Below are 15,680 nucleotides of genomic sequence, written 5' to 3' on the forward strand. Positions count from 1 at the left end.
TGGGCTGGAGGTGTGTAGGAGATGGGTTGGAGGTGGGGCTGGAGGTGGGCTGGAGGTGGGTTGGAGATGGGTTGCAGGAGGGTTGGAGGTGGGCTGGAGGTGGGTTGGAGATGGGTTGGAGGTGGGGCTGGAGGTGGGCTGGAGGTGGGTTGGAGCTGGGTTGGGGCTTTAAGGTGGGCTGGAGGTGGGTTGCAGCTGGGTTGGGACTTGAGGTGGGCTGGAGCTGGGTTGGAGCTGGGTTGGGGCTTGAGGTGGGCTAGAGCTGGGTTGGAGCTGGGTTGGAGCTTGAAGTGAGCTGGAGGTGGGTTAGAGGTGGGGCTGGAGGTGGGTTGGAGATGGGTTGGAGGTGGGGCTGGAGGTAGGCTGGAGGTGGGTTGGAGATGGGTTGGAGGTGGGTTGGAGGTGGGCTGGAGGTGTGTTGGAGATGGGTTGGATGTGGGGCTGGAGGTGGGCTGGAGGTGGGTTGGAGATGGGTTGCAGGAGGGTTGGAGGTGGGCTGGAGGTGGGTTGTAGATGGGTTGGAGGTGGGGCTGGAGGTGGGCTGGGTTGGAGCTGGGTTGGGACTTGAGGTGGGCTGGAGGTGGGTTGGAGCTGGGTTGGGGCTTGACGTGGGTTGGAGGTGGGGCCGGAGGTGGGTTGGAGGTGGGTTGGAGATGGGTTGGAGGTGGGGCTGGAGGTGGGCTGGAGGTGGGTTGGAGATGGGTTGGAGGTGAAATAAACCTCCAACGCGTCACGATGCGACGCGTTGTGAGCTTGTAGATCGGCTATTTTCAAAAAGTACAATATTTGAAGCTGGGTTGGGGCTTGAGGTGGGCTGGAGGTGGGTGGAGGTGGGTTGGAGCAGGGTTTGAGGTGGGTTGAAGCTGGGTTGGGGCTTGAGGTGGGCTGGAGGTGGGTTGGAGCTGGTTTTGGGCTTGATGTGGGCTAGAGGTGGGTTGTCCCTGGGCCTGGAGCTGCATTGGAAGTAGGTAGGAGGTAGGTATGAAGTGGGTTGGGGCTGGGTTGGAGGTGGGCTGGAGGTGGGTTGGAGCTGGGTTGGAGCTGGGTTGGGGCTTGAGGTGGGCTGGAGGTGGGTTGGAGCTGGGTTGGGGCTTGAGGTGGGCTGGAGCTGGGTTGGAGGTGGGTTGGGGCTTGAGGTGGGTTGGAGGTGGGGCCGGAGGTGGGTTGGAGATGGGTTGGGTTGGGGCTTGAGGTGGGCTGGAGGTGGGTTGGAGCTGGGTTGGGACTTGAGGTGGGCTGAAGCTGGGTTGGAGCTGGGTTGGAGCTTGAAGTGGGCTGGAGGTGGGTTGGAGGTGGGGCTGGAGGTGGGTTGGAGATGGGTTGGAGGTGGGTTGGAGGTGGGGCCGGAGAAGGGCTGGAGGTGGGTTGGAGATGGGTTGGAGGTGGGTTGGATGTGGGGCTGGAGGTGGGCTGGAGGTGGGTTAGAGCTGGGTTGGGGCTTGAGGTGGGTTGGAGCTGGGTTGGAGCTGGGTTAGGGCTTGAGGTGGGCTGGAGCTGGGTTGGAGCTGGGTTGGGGCTTGAGGTGGGTTGGAGGTGGGGCCGGAGGTGGGTTGGAGGTGGGTTGGAGATGGGTTGTAGGTGGGGCTGGAGGTGGGCTGGAGGTGGGTTGGAGATGGGTTGGAGGTGGGTTGGAGGTGGGCTGGAGGTGTGTTGGAGATGGGTTGGAGATGGGGCTGGAGGTGGGCTGGAGGTGGGTTGGAGATGGGTTGGGGCTTGAGGTGGGCTTGAGGTGGGCTGGAGGTGGGTTGGAGATGGGTTGGAGGTGGGGCTGGAGGTGGGCTGGAGGTGGGTTAGAGATGGGTTGCAGGAGGGTTGGAGGTGGGCTGGAGGTGGGTTGGAGCTGGGTTGGGGCTTGAGGTGGGCTGGAGGTGGGTTGGAGCTGGGTTGGGACTTGAGGTGGGCTGAAGCTGGGTTGGAGCTGGGTTGGAGCTTGAAGTGGGCTGGAGGTGGGTTGGAGGTGGGGCTGGAGGTGGGTTGGAGATGGGTTGGAGGTGGGTTGGAGGTGGGGCCGGAGAAGGGCTGGAGGTGGGTTGGAGATGGGTTGGAGGTGGGTTGGATGTAGGGCTGGAGGTGGGCTGGAGGTGGGTTAGAGCTGGGTTGGGGCTTGAGGTGGGTTGGAGCTGGGTTAGGGCTTGAGGTGGGCTGGAGCTGGGTTGGAGCTGGGTTGGGGCTTGAGGTGGGTTGGAGGTGGGGCCGGAGGTGGGTTGGAGGTGGGTTGGAGATGGGTTGGAGGTGGGGCTGGAGGTGGGCTGGAGCTGGGTTGGAGATGGGTTGGAGGTGGGTTGGAGGTGGGCTGGAGGTGTGTTGGAGATGGGTTGGAGATGGGGCTGGAGGTGGGCTGGAGGTGGGTTGGAGATGGGTTGCAGGAGGGTTGGAGGTGGTCTGGAGGTGGGTTGGAGATGGGTTGGAGGTGTGGCTGGAGGTGGGCTGGAGGTGGGTTGGAGCTGGGTTGGGGCTTAAGATGGGTTGGAGGTGGGCTGGGTTGGAGCTGGGTTGGGACTTGAGGTGGGCTGGAGCTGGGTTGGAGCTGGGTTGGGGCTTGAGGTGGGAGAGAGCTGGGTTGGAGCTGGGTTGGAGCTTGAAGTGAGCTGGAGGTGGGTTAGAGGTGGGGCTGGAGGTGGGTTGGAGATGGGTTGGTGGGGCTTGAGGTGGGCTGGAGGTGGGTTGGAGATGGGTTGGAGGTGGGTTGGAGGTGGGCTGGAGGTGTGTTGGAGATGGGTTGGAGGTGGGGCTGGAGGTGGGCTGGAGGTGGGTTGGAGATGGGTTGCAGGAGGGTTGGAGGTGGGCTGGAGGTGGGTTGGAGATGGGCTGGAGGTGGGCTGGAGGTGGGTTGGAGCTGGGTTGGGGCTTGAGGTGGGCTGGAGGTGGGTTGGAGCTGGGTTGGGACTTCAGGTGGGCTGGAGCTGGGTTAGAGGTGGGGCTGGAGGTGGGTTGGAGATGGGTTGGTGGGGCTTGAGGTGGGCTGGAGGTGGGTTGGAGATGGGTTGGAGGTGGGTTGGAGGTGGGCTGGAGGTGTGTTGGAGATGGGTTGGAGGTGGGGCTGGAGGTGGGCTGGAGGTGGGTTGGAGATGGGTTGCAGGAGGGTTGGAGGTGGGCTGGAGGTGGGTTGGAGATGGGCTGGAGGTGGGCTGGAGGTGGGTTGGAGCTGGGTTGGGGCTTGAGGTGGGCTGGAGGTGGGTTGGAGCTGGGTTGGGACTTCAGGTGGGCTGGAGCTGGGTTGGAGCTGGGTTGGGGCTTGAGCTGGGCTAGAGCTGGGTTGGAGCTGGGTTGGAGCTTGAAGTGGGCTGGAGGTGGGTTAGAGGTGGGGCTGGAGGTGGGTTGGAGATGGGTTGGAGGTGGGTTGGAGGTGGGGCCGGAGGTGGGCTGGAGGTGGGTTGGAGATGGGTTGGAGGTGGGTTGGAGGTGGGGCTGGAGGTGGGTTGGAGATGGGTTGGAGGTGGGGCTGGAGCTGGGCTGGAGGTGGGTTGGAGATGGGTTGCAGGTGGGGCTGGAGGTGGGCTGGAGGTGGGTTGGAGATGGGTTGGAGGTGGGTTGGAGGTGGGGCTGGAGGTGGGTTGGAGATGGGTTGGAGGTGGGGCTGGAGGTGGGCTGGAGGTGGGTTGTAAGTAAATGTACTTAGTTATTTTACACCACTGCTAGTACCACTCTCATTCAAGGTCTTGCTCACACATGCACAGCACTTGCAGTGGGGCTGCTGAATGGAAGGGGTCGACTGGTCAGCAATGGAGGTGAACTTCTGCTGACGAGAGCAGCACATGGACAAAGCAGGGATGGAAGAGAATGTAAGCTACAGATAGGCAGTGGTGGAAAAAGTACTAAAATGTTTTACTTAAGTAAAAGTAACAATATAGCAATGTAGAAATAATTTACTCAAGTAAAAATACAAAGTATTGTCATGAAAGTATACTTAAAGTACCAAAAGTAAAAGTACTCATTATGCGGAATGTCCTGTTTCACAAGGTAGGCCTATTATATGTATAAAATGTATTGTAACAATCGCCCTTTTACTCTTAAAGGAAAATTATTAACTAAAGGAAATTGCAACAGGATCGGCAGGTTTTTACTTGAGTACTTTATTTACTCCAAGCCACAAAAACAATAATTCTCGAATCAAAGGTAAATAATAACAATACACCTATTGGTTTTAACTACTGTCCCTACCTCTGTCCCTAACAAACAAAAGAAATAAACAGACAAATCAACAATCAACAATTATTTCACTTACTCTTCCCCAACCCAAACAAACCCCACTGTCCCTTGTAACCCCACGGATCACAGTTCAAATATAAACAATAAACAAGCACGCACACACAGTATTCAGAAGTCCGCTACGGCACAAACGCTACTTAATAAAATAATAAATAGTCCCGTGACGGTCCTCTTCTGGCCGCGCTTCCGTGTTCCTTAATACCAATGAAAAGAAAAGTATCTTCCGCGCGCAGCGGCGCAAACAATAAATAAACTTCGGGGTACCCCTATAATTTGTAATCCACAAAGAAATGTGACGCTCGGTTTGGTCTCACCAGCGTGAGAAACTTTGTTTACTAAACTGTATAACTGGCGCCTCGGAGACCTCCGCTTTACACCCGTCCTCACTGGTACACGGTTTGTTTGTTTGATCTCCCCTCCCCCCGTGACACACCCTCTATTAGTAAAGTCGGGTGGCACAAATCATTCAATCACCCACTGATCAGACCCATTACCCATCACGTGAATAGGAAATGTTCACATATCTCACAGTGTCCAGCATGTCACATATCAATCAGATATAATAACGTGCATAAGTACATCAGATGTTACATATCAAACAGATATAATAACACCCCTAGATCAAGCAGATAAATATAATAAATATAATGTGCATTTGTCACAGTCCCCCCCCCCCCCCCAGCTGGAAGCTATTTTCCCCAAGTCCTCCCAACGGAGGGTTTGAGGTTGACCACATTAAAACATATCCACTTATCACTCTTTCCATTTCACTCGGTAATTTTTAGGGCCTCTCTGACTCGTCCTCTAAGCTGGACCTGATCATTTCGGGGGCACTAGCTTTGACGAGTCTGCTTCTAATGTTTTTGAAAGTGAACGTTTTCTCGCCCGGACCAAATCGCCTGGCTGGAACTGCGCGTGTTCCGCCAGGAACAATCGTATTTGGCTTGCCTGGCGTGAGAGACATCCGCCCTTCGTCTAACTTCTTTGACCATGGCCCACTTTGTGTTATAGTCAATGGTGACCAGCAGCATGGTGTTCCTCTTCTCCCTTCTCGGGAACGGCCCCGTCGAGTCGATCCCAAGGGACTCTCCTGCTCGGCCTACCTGAGTGGACTGTATCAGGCCGGACGGCTTACAACTCTCTGGCTTGCCTTGCTGACAACCGTGACACCCCTTCACGTACCCCCACACATGTCTGCGGATCGTCGGCCACCAGGCCACCTCAAGGATTCGAAGGAGTGTCTTCAGCCTACCTGGATGACCACTCGTGGGGCGGTCATGGAAATATTCCATGAAACACTGGACAAGGCTTTTGGGTACCACCACCTGATATTTCTGTCCAATGTCTCCAGTCGGCTGCCTTCGATACAGGATTCCCTGGATCTCCTCATGGCCTATGCAATCCGTTCGCTGGTCGGACTGGTCTAGATTTCCCAGTAGACCTCTGACTCTGGGGTCTGCACGCTGAGCCCTGGCTAGGCCCGCAAGGGTTAACCCCGACGGCCACTTCCGAACCAGGCACTCCACCTCCGGTGGGACACTTCGGGATCGGGGTCCCAGAGTGACACCCTCACCGCCCCTCGATGGTAACCCCGGCAAAGCCTCACACATCTGCGCCGACGACAGCTTGGGCGGTGGCTGTGAGGCGCTTTGTCGGTTGATCTTCTTCCAGCAGTTGCTGAAGGACAGGCCATTGGAGGAAATAGTTGGTGGCCCCTGAGCTGTACGGGTGGGCTGACTGTAGGGAGTACTGGTGGGACGACCTCGAGGAGTACCTGTTCCATTGAAATGAATGTCTGGTTTTCGTGGAGTTTGGGAACCTAGGTGCGATGACGTATTGGCTCTTTTTGCCTTCGCCACCTCCTTGCTCCATTTCTCCTCTCTCCTCCGCTGCACTTCCTTCTTGCAGGTTTGCAGCTTGTCCTTAAGTACGGCCAATTGTTGCTGTACCGTGACATTAGGGCCCTCACTTCCCTCCAAGTCGCTTGCCGCCTCTACCTGTCCCGGATTCTCCCCATTTTGTTCCATTGTGCTTTTCCCTTTCTTTTTTCCCCCGTTTTTCCCCGTTTGTTTTTTTACAGTGTATTTTTTTGTATTTACCCCTTTAAAACAATTATTAAATTGTGGCTCTAGTATTTCCTTTTAAACCTGTGATCCCCGTACGGGCCACCACATGTAACAATCGCCCTTTTACTCTTAAGGGAAAATTATTAACTAAAGGAAATTACAACAGGATCGGCAGGTTTTTACTTGAGTACTTTATTTACTCCAAGCCACAAAAATAATAATTCTCGAATCAAAGGTAAATAATAACAATACACCTATTGGTTTTAACTACTGTCCCTACCTCTGTCCCTAACAAACAAAAGAAATAAACAGACAAATCAACAATCAACAATTATTTCACTTACTCTTCCCCAACCCAAACAAACCCCACTGTCCCTTGTAACCCCACGGATCACAGTTTAAATATAAACAATAAACAAGCACGCACACACAGTATTCAGAAGTCCGCTACGGCACAAACGCTACTTAATTAAATAATAAATAGTCCTGTGACGGTCCTCTTCTGGCCGCGCTTCCGTGTTCCTTAATCCCAATGAAAAGAAAAGTATCTTCCGCGCGCAGCGGCGCAAACAATAAATAAACTTCGGGGGACCCCTATAATTTGTAATCCACAAAGAAATGTGACGCTCGGTTTGGTCTCACCGGCCTCGGCTCCTCACGACTCCAATCCCGACCAGCGTCTCGATCCCAGAACCGCAGCGCTCGAGTCCCACGGCACGGCAACAACGGCAGGTCCAATGGGCTCGAATGTCCTTTGTTGCTGGCTGCAGTTTACGTTTAAACTTTGTTTACTAAACTGTATAACTGGCGCCTCGGAGACCTCCGCTTTACACCCGTCCTCACTGGTACACGGTTTGTTTGTTTGATCTCCCCTCCCCCCGTGACACACTCTCTATTAGTAATGTCGGGTGGCACAAATCATTCAATCACCCACTGATCAGACCCATTACCCCTCACGTGAATAGGAAATGTTCACATATCTCACAGTGTCCAGCATGTCACATATCAATGGGTTCAGTGGGTTGGAGCTGGGTTGGGACTTGAGGTGGGCTCGAGCTGGGTTGGAGCTGGGTTGGAGCTTGAAGTGGGCTGGAGGTGGGTTGGAGGTGGGGCTGGAGGTGGGTTGGAGATGGGTTGGAGGTGGGTTGGAGGTGGGGCCGGAGGTGGGCTGGAGGTGGGTTGGAGATGGGTTGGAGGTGGGTTAGAGGTGGGGCTGGAGGTGGGCTGGAGGTGGGTTGGAGCTGGGTTGGGGCTTGAGGTGGGCTGGAGGTGGGTTGGAGCTGGGTTGGGGCTTGAGGTGGGCTGGAGGTGGGTTGGAGCTGGGTTGGAGGTGGGGCCGGCCGGAGGTGGGTTGGAGGTGGGTTGGAGATGGGTTGGAGGTGGGGCTGGAGTTGGGCTGGAGGTGGGTTGGAGATGGGTTGGAGGTGGGTTGGAGGTGGGCTGGAGGTGTGTAGATGATGGGTTGGAGGTGGGGCTGGAGGTGGGCTGGAGGTGGGTTGGAGATGGGTTGCAGGACGGTTGGAGGTGGGCTGGAGGTGGGTTGGAGATGGGTTGGAGGTGGGGCTGGAGGTGGGCTGGAGGTGGGTTGGAGATGGGTTGCAGGAGGGTTGGAGGTGGGCTGGAGGTGGGTTGGAGCTGGGTTGGGGCTTGAGGTGGGCTGGAGGTGGGTTGGAGCTGGGTTGGGATTTGAGGTGGGCTGGAGCTGGGTTGGAGCTGGGTTGGGGCTTGAGGTGGGCTAGAGCTGGGTTGGAGCTGGGTTGGAGCTTGAACACTGCGCAAAAAACCCAAGAATCCCTAGATATCGTTGCCCGAATATTACCAGATATGATGCAAATATGATGATATCCAAATGGGATACTCTCCGAACAGTATTTGAAATATATTTCATGGTCGGAGCATATCAACTACGGATGTGGGACCACTTTTATTCTTGATAGAATATGGAGTGTATCATCCCAGATACTGTATATTACCACATGCCATATTCGGGAAATAATTCTAATCAGTGTCTAAAATATCTCATCAGAAATGGACAGCTGTCATATGTGGAGATGATTAGTTACTCATATCCAATGTCAAGATATGACCACTATCCATATTTGAAGTCCAAACACCAGTTGCAGCTTATGTCAGGATATTGCATTGATACGATCGGTAACCATATTTGAAGTCCAAACACCACTTTCATTTTATGTCAGGATATTGTATCGATACGACCTGTAACCATATTTGAAGTACGACCTGTAACCATATTTGAAGTCCAAACACCACTTGCATTTTATGTCAGGATATTGTATCGATACGACCTGTAACCATATTTGAAGTACGACCTGTAACCATATTTGAAGTCCAAACACCACTTGCATTTTATGTCAGGATATTATATCGATATGACCTGTAACCATATTTGAAGTCCAAACACCACTTGCATTTTATGTCAGGATATTGTATCGATACGACCTGGAACCATATTTGAAGTCCTAACACCACTTGCATTTTATGTCAGGATATTGTATCGATACGACCTGTAACCATATTTGAAGTCCAAACATCACTTGCATATTATGTCAGGATATTGTATTGATACGACCTGTAACCATATTTGAAGTCCAAACACCACTTGCATATTATGTCAGGTTATTGTATTGATACGGCCTGTAACCATGGCCGATCTACTTTGAAGATAAATATTAAGCTAAAAATGACAACAAAAAATCACTTTCAAATGAGCAATATTTATTTTTTAACAGAGCTGGGGCCAAGACCTCCAAAACACACACACACCTCAAAACTCTTCTCCACACACACACCTCAAACTCTCCCTCTCTCCACACACGCACTTCCAAACTCCCTCTCCACACAACTAGGAACAAGGTAGGAACGACGGGTCAAGATTGGGCAGAAGTCTCTGGAGAACTGAACTGACTTTTTAAACGGAACGGGGTGTGAGTGATGCTAAAAAAATATTAAAATAAACATCCACACACACACACACACACACACACACACACACACACACACACACACACACACACACACACACACACACTACCCTAAACTGTTCACAACTGTACTCCTAAAAACAGTATTAAAATAAAAACATCCACACACACCACCGTTAACTGTGCACAACTGTACTCCGAAGCTTTTGAAAGGGTGCATAAATGTTTCGTGTTCCAGTTCAGTTCCCCATAGCTTTGTTTGATTGGCTCAGCATCAGATTTGAACCAGAAACATAATGACACCTTCACGTGTTTCCAGTCCAAATCTGCCGCTAAGCCAATCAAACAAAGTAAACTGAACTGGAACCATTTATACTCCCTTCCAAAAGCTTAGGAGTCCAGTAGCCTATACACAAATCCACAGAGCGCTGCCCTGTAGGTGGCGCAGCCATTGCTGCGGTGTCAGACTCGGTGTCAGTCAGCTGCAGTCACTGACGTTACTCTTGAGTCTTTTACCTGCTTTTTACTAACTTTTACTAACTTTTACTAACACTAACTTTACAAAGATGTATAGTTATTTAGTAATTAAACCAAGCAGGTAAAGAGTAACGTCAACAGACGGACAGAACCGCAACAGCTGCTGACTGAGTCTGACACCGCAGCAATGGCGCGCTACCTACAGGGCAGCGCTCCGTGGATTAGTGTATAACTAAAAGGCTTTACACTCCAGTGTCGCCTTCTTCCTTCTCACTCTCCTGCAGATAGTGATGCTTGCCCTCTGCAGCAGGGGGGTTTGTCTGGTGAAGAGTTCGTAGTTTGTGCGAACACGGTTGGACTTCGGCTCCACACACTTCCTTCGGTTTTCATCCAGGGCAGTTTGACATGAAGCCATTATTTTGGACAGCCGTCCGGCGCGCCACTTTGGTGAAGTTATTTTAAAGGCAGTCTTGTCTTCATCACTCTCGACAAAGTTCGCGTCCGCACCACTGAGGTAGTCCAAGTCCTCTCTCTCTCCTCCCTTCTGCCCAATCTTGACCCGTTTCTTGAAAAGCTGTGTAACAGATGAGAAGAGGAGGTTAGACTTTTAAAGCGATCAACAAAACTAAATAAGTAAATACAGTATGAGGGTTATATTATGGCTAGCTCTAGTCCCGAGCATTAGAAAGTTCTCGCTAACCTCTGGACCAGGAACAGTGCATTTTCCATTGACTGTAAAATGAACAGGTGTACATTATGACAAGGGCTCCCAAGCTTTTCAGGCTGTGACCCCCCTTCATAATATTTGAACTGGGGACCCCCCACCCTGACAAGCACTTGGAATTTTAGGAGTTGAGGCATTACATTTAGTTGACACGGTTCCACAGATAAATGTTGTGAAAATAGCTGATCTACAAACTCACAACTTGAGGACGTCCTCAGAGTTACTACAGGGGGTCCGCCAAATCTTTGTTTGATATGATTTTTTTTTTTTACATTAACCACTTGAACCCTAGCATCCCTTTTCTGAGGAGAACTTTAGCCAGAAAAAAGATCAGCAAAAGTTTATCTGAAACACAATTTTATACAATATAGAGGGGGTCCCTGCTTCAACTCTCTCTCAGCTTGGCCTGAAAACGTTGAAGACCCCTGCGTTAAACAGTATGTTGGTTTGTTTACTGTCGAATGAGAAAACAATGTTGCACTAAAGTAATTAAAAGGTCCCCGACCCCCAGTTTGGGAACCATTGAGAGTAGGATCACTACACTTGAGAAAACCTAAGTATGATTTTGATATTCACTGAAACAAGGCAGTTTTATGATGCTGAAAGCCTATTGTCTATGGTGGGAAGCCTTTTATAACCCCACCTTTTGTGTAAAATGCACTTTTTGGCCAGGAAATAAAACGTCCTGACAGAAAAGCTTTGATTCACTCAAGTGTGCCACCGATCTGGACTGGACAATAAAAAAATGCTATGACAGATCTGTAGAATAGGCTTAAAGGTAGGGTAAGTGATTTGCTTTGGTTAAAATAAGTGTTAAATAGCTCTATATTGTGATAGTACTCATTGCTATAGAGTGTTTGTTCAGTAACAGGAGTCTCCTTGTCTCTCCACCTCTTTATTAAACAGAAAATACATTTTCGTTTTTGGAACTGGAACACTATACAAATTAAGCTAAAAAAATTGTACTTTCTCCTGATTGGCTGAGATTTTGACACCTACCGAAAAATGTATTTTCTGTTTATTAAAGAGCTGGAGAGACAGGGAGACATCTGTTACTGAAAAAACACTCTATAGCAATGATTACTATCAGAATATAGTATTTTAACCTTTTAACAAAATACTTTTAGTTTTAACCAAAAAATATCACTTACCCTACCTTTAAGATCAGAAACCCATGTTTTTGTTTTGGCGAGTAGTGAAACTAGTATATTGTTTATTTTTTACTACTAATATAGCTCTGGACCAGAGCTATATTATGGCAGCTACACAACCCAAGCTATAAACATTTGGACTGTATGACCCCTCTGCTTTGTCTCCTCCAGTGTATTTCTCAGTAATTACCACCTCACTGTTATATCCCTTACATAAAAAAGGTAATTGATAATTCACGTGATCAATAAAATGCAACAGTAATAGAGCAGGGCAATAACTCACCCGATCTTTCCTGCTGGTAAGGGTCTTTATCCAGTTCCATCTTCTGAGCGGCTTTGATGTTCTCATAAGCCCTGTTGCAGGCTCCTAGTGAATGAAAATTACAACACAAATACCAAGTTATGAACTCTAAATGTATTATAGTAAGGCATCTCAAAAGGATAGTGATCACAGATAGTTTACATTTTGTCTGCTCAAAGAAATGAGCAGACAAAATGTAAACTGGCAAACAAAATGGGGGTACTCTCCTGATGAACATTTATTTTCTGTTTATTTGAGAGCAAGAAGAGACCCCTGTTATTTAGCAAACACTATAGAAATTACCATTTGAATAGAAAACTTACCTTTTTAACAAAAACAACAATATAACATTTTGCAATATTAGATGGTTAGTGTGCCATCTGTTATCTTTAACAGTGTCAAATCAACACTAATCTACAATGTAGGTATTTAGCAGACGCTTTTTATCCAGAGCGACTTGCAGTAAGCAAGGTAACGCATACATAGAAAATACCTCACGATCACAGGTAAGCAGCAGGTCATCCAATTGTTAAAATTACAAGCAATTTAAGGACATAAGTCCCCAAATTAACGTGATATCAGACTTACTTCTGACTAGGCTGGTGGTCCACTGGGGCTCTGAGTCGTGAATAGCCTGCATCACAGCCTGGGTCACCACCTCATTGTGAGCAGTACGGAAGCTGTGGAAAATCACACTTTTAAGATACCCCTCATTAAGCATAATATTATTTTTTTCCTAAAATGTTTATCCCACGATTTTGTAACCCCATTCTTTACACCCAGTGCCAATTGTCTATGTAATCCTGGGCACTACCTTCCCTCTGCCAACCTAGGGAGGCCAGGGCCGAGCTCATGCCTCCTTCAATGCATGAGAGCCAACTGACCTTCTTATCACCTGACAGGGGAGAGTTTCCCTGGTTGGACGTAGCGCGTGGAAGGAACACGTTATTCCAACCAGTTCCTTTCCCCTCCATCAGGCGCCCCTGGCCAGGGGGAGGCAGTATAGTGACCAGGATTACTGCATGTTTTTGTGAGGGTATCTACCCTAGGAGACACGGGGAGAACATGCAAACTCCACACAGAGAGGCCCTTTCGCCAACCCCACCTAGGGTATGGGCACTGATATTTTCAGCATAACATGATACAAAAGTGTTATGTTATTTCACAAACAGAGGCATTTCAGAGGTGGGGGGGGGGGGGGGGGGGTGGGAACATACCTGTCCTCCGGCTGGACCTGCCATCTCTCTCCGAGGCTTCTATAGATTTAACGGACGGTGGTCTGTAGGGACATTAATACAGTGGTGTCAGTCTAACTGTACTTTTCAGCCCTGACCCCCCAAAATAATCATATTTGAACTGGGGACCCCCACCCTGACAAGCACTTGGAATTGTAGGCATTACATTTAGTTTGACTCGGTTCCACAGATAAATATTGTGAAAATATCCGAACTACAAGCTCACAACGCCTAGCACTGCTAGGCGTGAGCTTGTAGATCGGCTGATTTCACAATATTTGCCTATTTTTTACATAATATTTGGCCAATTTGGTATTAAAAGGTCTTAAATTCCTTAAATTGTAACTTTATAAATGTGCAGATACCCTGTATACACTGTATGTTGGTGTGTTTACTGTTGAGTGAGAAAACAATGTTGCACATTAAGCTAATCATTTTAGATCGGCTATCGAGGTATTAAAAGGTCTTAAAAGTCCTTAAATTGTAACTTTATAAATGTGCAGGTACCCTGTATACAATTTTACTGTATGTTGGTTTCTTTACTGTCGAGTGAGAAAACAATGTTGCACTAAGGTAATCATCTGGGGACCCTCCAAATCATTTGGGGACCCCCAGTTTGGGAACCATTGCAAGTATGATCACTACACTTGAGTAAACATAAGTATGATTTTGATATTCGCTTAAACAAAGGCAGTTTCATGATGCTGAAAGCCTATTGTCTATGGTGGGAAGCCTCTCAGACCCCCACATTTTGTGTAAAATCCACTTTTTGGGAAGGAAATAAAATATGTCCACCAGACAGAGAATCTTTGATTCACTCAAGTGTGTTTATTCAAGTCCTGCATCACCCTGTTAGCGTATTTCTCAGTAATGACCACCTCACTGTTAATTATCCCTTACATAAAAAGCCAATTGATAATACACGTGATCAATCAAATGCAACAGTAATAGAGCAGGGCAATAACTCACCCGATCTGTCCTGCTGGTAAGGGTCTTCGTCTTTTTTATGTCCTCCGGTCCCGTCCAGCTCCATCTTTTCACTGCCTCCTAGTGAATGAAAATTACAACACAAATACCATGTTATGAACTCTAAGTGTATTATATTAAGACATCACATACATGCAGAGAGACAGTGTAGTGCCTCAGTAAAGTAGGATCACAGGTAAGCCAGGTCATCAAATTGTTAAAATCACAACCAATTTAAGGTCATATTACTACTCAGATTAACAGCCTGATATAAAACTTACTTTGGAGTTGGTGGAGGCTCAACTTTGGTGTCTGAAATCCTCTATTGTCTGGATCACAGCAGTTGTAACCTCCTCCTTATGAAGCGTTCGGAAGCTGAAGACAGACACACACACACACACAAACACACACACACACGCACACACACACACACACACACACACACACACACACACACACACACACACACACACACACACACACACACACACACACACACACACACACACACACACACACACAAACAGATGCATTTAAAAACCAAGACCAGACCAAGGTCAGTGGACAGTGGTGTCCAAGGCAATTATGTGCTGTGGAAGGCAGATAATGTTAATTATAATTGGATGCTTGGTCAAACATATCAATAATAATTTAGAAACAAATATAGTCTGGGAAAGCCAGACGATCAGAGATCTCTGCCTACTGACATGTCTGTGGTCATCTAAATTCAAAATGGTCACCATTATGTTAAATATATGGACTCAAGGCAGACTGTCTCACGATTATAAACATTTTGATATTGACCATTTGAGTACATACTGTACAGCTACCTTCACCAGTGGAATGCAAGTATGGATTAAAATTGTAAATACTAGTAGCCCACCAATTTGGAATGAGTAAAATGATTTTTCTCAAAATCTGCTGCCTTTTAAAATTGACATGTTTTGGGGGGTCTTTTTTGGATTGAGATGGTCCAGGGGCTGGGTCTGGCCCCCAGGCCCATGTAAAGACTACGCAATAAAGAGTGTATGAATGGTACCAATAAATGGACTCAATTACGCCCCATCATAGGTGTGCGCTGGTGTCACACAAAAATAGCTGATCTACAAGTGATGCAACACATTGTGAGCTTGTAGACCAGCCATTTTTAATACAGGCACCTTGTGCAACAAAGTATAAACCAGGCTTTATGGTTCATTTGTATCTCTGAGTTAAATTGTGTATCAACGCGTTAATCTTTGTATACAGTCAAATAAATTATTATGACATGACATCACAGAAATGTAACAGATGCCTGTTAAGTTGCACTGACAAGACTATTCATTCATATTCACACTTGATAGTGTAAATATACTCATAGTACTGAGTCATTATATTCACTGCTGATGGTTTAACACAGCCACAATTGGCACAGTGTACAGTAGGCTACAATAATTTAGATTACATTAGTAAAGGTCAATTGTAATGGTATTTGCCTTATTTTCTCACTGTTTGCATTTGCCCAGATTATTACTATCTCTATTAATTACCTGTCTCTGCACCAAAAGGTAGACACAAACAAGAAATAGCATAAGAGATTGGATGACAGCTCATTTTGGTTAAAGGTAGG

At 48.3% G+C, this 15,680-nt stretch overlaps 1 long non-coding RNA gene across 1 annotated transcript; it reads right to left on the bottom strand.

Annotated features, from left to right (window-relative positions):
* Positions 1-9,338: 9,338 nt before the first annotated feature.
* LOC308084228 lies at positions 9,339-14,154 on the bottom strand. Its single transcript, XR_013933064.1, has 5 exons — positions 14,075-14,154; positions 13,088-13,149; positions 12,459-12,550; positions 11,853-11,936; positions 9,339-10,268 (listed from the first exon to the last, which is right to left on the bottom strand). It is a non-coding gene; the product is annotated as an uncharacterized lncRNA (long non-coding RNA).
* Between the last annotated feature and the right edge of the window lie 1,526 nt (positions 14,155-15,680).

Source organism: Gymnoscopelus braueri, assembly GCF_963280865.1.
Source record: "Gymnoscopelus braueri genome assembly, chromosome: 4".
In the NCBI taxonomy this organism is placed as follows: Eukaryota; Metazoa; Chordata; class Actinopteri; order Myctophiformes; family Myctophidae; genus Gymnoscopelus; species Gymnoscopelus braueri.